At 42.3% G+C, this 6,000-nt stretch overlaps 1 protein-coding gene across 2 annotated transcripts in view; it reads right to left on the reverse strand.

Moving 5' to 3' along the window:
* Positions 1–5,624, reverse strand: part of peli1b (pellino E3 ubiquitin protein ligase 1b) — a 45,680-nt gene extending 40,056 nt beyond the window's left edge. Inside the window, exon 1 of one of the 2 annotated variants that reach the window (XM_085981593.1) lies at positions 5,477–5,624. The gene's annotated coding sequence lies outside the window, so the exon portion shown is untranslated. Of the gene's footprint in view, positions 1–3,991; positions 4,113–5,476 lie in introns of those variants that run through there. The other variant, XM_085981592.1, reaches the window with a different exon arrangement.
* Between the last annotated feature and the right edge of the window lie 376 nt (positions 5,625–6,000).

The raw sequence follows: 6,000 nt of genomic DNA on the forward strand, positions 1-6,000 counted from the left end.
AAGTCTTCAATGTCTTCCTTGTGGGCTAGAATGCAAACAACCTACTGTCTCTGGGCTCACCAAGAAACAATGGCCACCTGGACAAGACGTATTTTAATCCTCGGCCTCCTACACTGTTCCAATGAAGCTTAATGGAAGCTCGAGGAACAGCACCTCACCTTTCTATTAGGCACTTTACAGCCTTCTGGACTCAACATTGAGTTCAACAATTTCAGATCATAACCACTGCTCCCATTTTTTCCCCAGACAGCGGGTATTCACAGAATCACAGAAACCCCACAGTGCAGATAGAGGCCATTTCAGCCCATCGAGCCTGCACCGACACATATCCCACCCGATCCCCGTAACCCCTACACCAACACATATCCCACCCTATCCCCGTAACCCCACATATTTAATCCCCCTAACACTAAGGGTCAATTTATCATAGCCAATCAACCTAACCCGCACATCTTTGGACTGTGGGAGGAAACCGGAGCACCCGGAGGAAACCCACGCAAACACGGGGAGAATGTGCAAACTCCACACAGACAGTCACCCGAGGCCGGATTCGAACCCGGGTCCCTGGCGCTGTGAGGCCCAAATTTTGTTTCTTTACTTGTTCCATTACCACCCCCTTTTGCCTTGCACCACCATCCCTTTTGTCATTTAAACATTCCTGCCCTCCACCCAATCACAGACCTTCCCCACTGTTCTTGCCTCCCTGCCCCCTTTCCCAGCCTCTGCACTTGCTTAAAACCTGTTTCATCTGCAACCTTTTCCAGTTTTGACAAAGGGTCATCGGCCTGAAACGTTAACTCTGTTTCTCTCTCCACAGATGCTGCCTGACCTGTTGAGTATTTCCAACATTTTCTGGTTTTGTTTCAGATTTCCAGCATCCGTAGTATTTTGCCTTTTGTCAACTGTAAAATTATCTTGTCACTCCTGGCCTGATCCAGGAACATCTGTAAAAAATCCTATAGTAAAGAACTCCTTTGTTGTGTTACCAGCAACACACCTCTCCATATCCCAATATTATGTTTGCCAGTGATGCACCGCTATTTTTTCAAAAAACACCCCCAAGCTTTTGGTAGCATGCAGGTGCAGCAGGCGGTTAAGAAGGCAAATGGTATGTTGGCCTTCATAGCGAGAGGGTTTGAATACAGGAACAAGGATGTCTTGCTCCAGTTGTACAGGGCCTTGGTGAGACCACATCTCGAGTATTGTGTGCAGTTTTGGTCGCCTTATCTGAGGAAGGATGTTCTTGCCATGGAAGGAGTTCAGCGAAGATTCACCAGGCTGATACCTGGGATGGCAGGAATGACGTATGAGGAGAGATTGGGTCGATTGGGCTTGTACTCGCTGGAGTTTAGAAGAATGAGAGGGGATCTCATTGAAACTTATAAAATTCTGACAGGACTGGACAGACTAGATGCAGGAAGGATGTTCCCAATGGTCGGGGAGTCCAGAACCAGGGGTCACAGTCTAAGGATAAGTGGTAGGCCATTTAGGACAGAAATTAGGAGGAATTTCTTCACCCAGAGAGTGGTGAACCTGTGGAATTCTCTACCACAGAAGGCAGTAGAGGCCAATTCATTAAATATATTCAAGAAGGAATTGGATATATTTCTTAAGGCTAAAGGGATCAAGGGGTATGGGGAGAAAGCAGGGACAGGGTACTGAATTTGGATGATCAGCCATGATCGCACTGAATGGCAGAGCAGGCTCGAGGGGCCGATTGGCCTACTCCTGCTCCTATCTTCTATGTTTCTATGCCCCTACTCATACTCCAAACAAGCCTGCTTTTAACAAGTCGTCTCATAGAAGTATAAGAGACTTGACAACACGGGATAACTGCTGGCCAGTAGCTCCAAACCTCTAGGTTACCATATTAAGTTTCCAAAATTGGATCATTTATGTACTTTGCACAATTCACTTAAGCACATTTATCCATCAAATAATTTAAATCCTGAAAGGAGTCCAATATTTATACTAAAAACACTATTATAAACAAAGATGTTGCATCCCCTCACACATTTAAAAAACAAATACAAAACACGAGTAGAGTGCTGCTAAACACCGATTATGATTGCCAGCAAAGAAAACTTATAATTGCTTCTGGATGGAAGCAAGACAACAAGATGTCAGCTTTAAGTAATGGTTAAATGTTTGAAGTGCTCTTTTTGGGAATAATCTCAGCCATCTGAAATACTGCTGGAAACATTCATCTATATTTTGAAATCCACATATTTGGTTTTCTGGCATGAAAAGGGGTACTATACATTTTTCAGAAGGTCTGTTCTTCAGAATACAAAGGCATGGTTAGAAAAATGGGACTATTTTCACACTTTTGCATTTATGGGATCTGCATCTCCTACTTTATACCAGCCAACTGAAGCATATAACCTGCAAAGATCACAAATTCTGAATTACACAGCACACACCTACCTATTGCTTAAATTCAAGAATTTTAAGGCTTTTATTTTCCAGTTGGCAGCACAAAATATTCAGTAGATATATGCTATCAAGTTTAATTGAGTTTTATGATCAGTTAAGGATGTGAACTACTCAAATATGCAGACTTCAGCAATCACTTAATCTAGAAATGGTAATTTATAGTTATAGCTTGGAACAGATTTCAAAAATCATCTGGAATAGATTCCCATTGGGTTATTAGTTCCACACATTTCTTATGAGGTTTTACGATGGCTCACAACTTCTGTTCCATTTAAAATACTACAAAAAAAATCATCTGCATGAGAACTAAACATGATTCAGCATCTATAATAACCATTTAAGGGGGAGATGGAGGTGAAAACAATATTGCTCCTGGACCTGGATATTTTGATTAAAATAATTTATTAATTCTATTGGGAATTAGATAATTCCTGGGAAAAATATGAAAGAGAAAGGGGACTGAGCAGGCAAGTGAGATTGACTTGCTGGCTCAAGTGGAGAAAAAAGGAGAAATATTTGCTGTGCCTAATTGCTGGTTTCTGTGCTGTAACATTCTATGATTTATAACTATTGCAAGAGAGCCAGTTAGTTTGTAACAACAATCTACAAATTATATTGTTTGCATCGTTCCATACACATCCTGGTAATTAAAGCAGGACTTCTACATTCAGCAACACTTTTCTTTGTTTTAAGTCTGCTTTTGCTTATCATTTTTAGTGCTTTATTAACCCTCTAATTACCCATTTGTAATTATACTCATTACATAAATAGAAGAAACGTTGTCATGTTTTGCCAGTGGGAAGATCCAAGTGAACAATGTTCGCAGGGACAGTCTCTGTCCAAATGATAAATCTTAATTCCTAGCATCTTTCAGATTTCAAACTACGTAATGCTCACTGGCTAGACAAATTTTAGATTAGATTTCTACCTCAGTCATTTCTGATACTACAACTCCAAAAGATAAGGGGCAGATTGGGAAAACAGCAGTCACGCAGAAATGCTTTCCCTTGTTTCCCATACAAAACATACACAATTCTGTACCTTGTCTGAGATTATCCCAAAGAACTGGGCATCGAACGCAACTAAGAATTGTACATTTTATCTAGAGAAATAAAGCTGTCAGCAAAAACGATTCTCGAACAACCATAAGCGAGAATGGAGAAAAATAAACTCGTATCCTAATACGGTTGTAATATTTTCCTCCACCCACAGTAGGTTACGAGTTTAGCACACATTGTATCTCAGACGAGACCCATCACAAGACAAAGCCCCCCACCTCGGGCCCCTACCTCTAGTTCACGAGACTCAAGCACAGCTCTTGGGGAAAGTGTGGGGAGCCAGCCCAGAAATGAAGGGAGGGGGAATCAGGATCTAACGATAATTCCTCAACAGCTTCCAAACCAGGCGCTGCAGAGAATTTCTGAGTTTCCCCCTCGCAACACAAAGCAGGCCGGATACAAACGAGCGTCAAGTTAGATTGTTCGCCAATTTTCATGTAAAAGTTCTGTTTTAATATACGTACTCTAAATAGAATAATCGAAATAAAAGAACTTACCAATGCTTTCTCCTCTCCCCCGTCCGTACTTTAACATTAAAGTTAAATTTACAACCGCTCAACGAGGACCTCTGCCCGATCCGCCATCTTGTTTAAACGACCCGAAGACGGCAGAGCGGATGCGCGTGACGTCAGCGTATGGCCCCCCCCCGCGTTTGTCTGGCAGGCTGACGCGTGACGTCGGCACGAAGGTCACGCCCCTTTCCCCCCGCACTGACTGACGAGTGACGTCAGCACGAAGACCCCGCTTCTTTCCCCGCACTGACTTGGAAGTTGCAATCAGTAGTTTGGTTTGCCTCCAAACTGTCAACTGCATTTTAACCAAACTATTCCTTTCCCCGCAAAATAAATAAAAATTATTTAAAGTACTAATACATTTCAACGCTTTAAAAATATGTATTGCAAATAAATTCACCAAAATAGTTAGCAGACTCAGAGAGAAAACCCCAGATGCAATATTACAATCATGCACAGTATATATTGCTCTTAAATATAGGGGATGAACACGAATTAAATGATATACAACTGCACTTCTCAGAAATTATATCACATCACTAACAGTCGACTGGGAAGAGACGGGAGAAAGGCTATTTGGGTCGACAAGTCTGCCACCAATCTACAGAAACAGGATTTAACACTAGGAAACCGGTTCACGCACAGAAAATATCAATATATAAAAGCCATGTACAATTATCAATATATAAAAGCAATATAAAATATTTTCTAGAAATATAAAAGCGGCTTTAAAATCTCTGGTAAATGAAGGGAAGATAGCAGCATCTTAGCTCAAATAGCACTGTAGAAATCCGATGTATGCTGTCTCCTTGCTGGAGCGACGCAAAAAATCCTACCCCCTCACGCTCTCCTCATAGCCCATAACAATATGGGTGAGCTACACAGCTTGTGCAATGCGTGGCCCGGGAATTGGAATTAACATGATTTCCAGTTCTTACCATGAATCATCAGCATTTTAACCACTTTTGGTATCGATGTCTTTTTAAAATCGCTCAACACATTCACCAACGCTCTGCTATACCGTGTTAGGGAGTCTATTATAGCAGAGCGCCCCCTGATCACACACACAAAATAAATCATCATGTTTATAATTCAAGCCTGTCACTGCCCGGGAGCCAGACTCGCCTCTTTGTGTTTCCCACAGAGGCGAGCTCCAATGCACTCAATTACAAGACGATATCAGACGTGCCTTATAACCGTGTGACTGCACATTGGGAAAGATTTTAAAGTATTAAATTAATTATTCTAAAACCAAAGAAACACACACACACAATGCAGATGTAATATTCTACATATAAATACAGGGAATAAATGAAAGCATCGCTGGCAACATTTGGGCTCAAATCGGAGGGAATGCTGGCCCCAGCTGCACGGATATTTAAAATAAAATAATTTGCAATCACTGAAACATAACCAGTCTATTCCGCAATCTTCTATATCGGAAGAAGATACAACGCAACTTTCGCTTACCCGATTAGGTTTTTGTTACAAGTGTGTAATTTTGTGCGCAAATCCAGACCAGCCGCTCTCAATTTTTGCAGCGGAAACTCAATCGCAACACATTCCCACTCGCCGAGCTCTCCGCTCCCCAACTAAAGTAGCGTCCGCCGGGAGGGGAAGCTTCTCTCCTCCCTGCTCAGTCTAGCTCCTCCTCATCCCGGCCGACCGCCGACTCAGACCCTGCGCTACAAGACGGCATCCTGGGAGATGCAGTTCAGACACAAGCCCTGCTCGCCTTAACATGTAACTTAGAACTTATAAACTTGCATTTATATCGCGCGCCTTTCACGACCTCAGGACATCCCAAAGCGTCTTACGGTCAATGAAGTGCTCTTGAAATGTAGTCATTGTAGGAAACGTGGCAGCCAACTGAGTACAGCAAGCTCCCACAAACAACAATGTGATAATGACCAGATAATCTGTTTTTTGTTATGTTGATTGAGGGATAAATATTGGCCAGGACACCAGGGATAGCTCCCCTGCTCTTCTTCGAA

This window comes from Somniosus microcephalus, chromosome 3, assembly GCF_052327205.1.
Source record: "Somniosus microcephalus isolate GS21.2 chromosome 3, FLI_Smic_1.0, whole genome shotgun sequence".
In the NCBI taxonomy this organism is placed as follows: domain Eukaryota; kingdom Metazoa; phylum Chordata; class Chondrichthyes; order Squaliformes; family Somniosidae; genus Somniosus; species Somniosus microcephalus.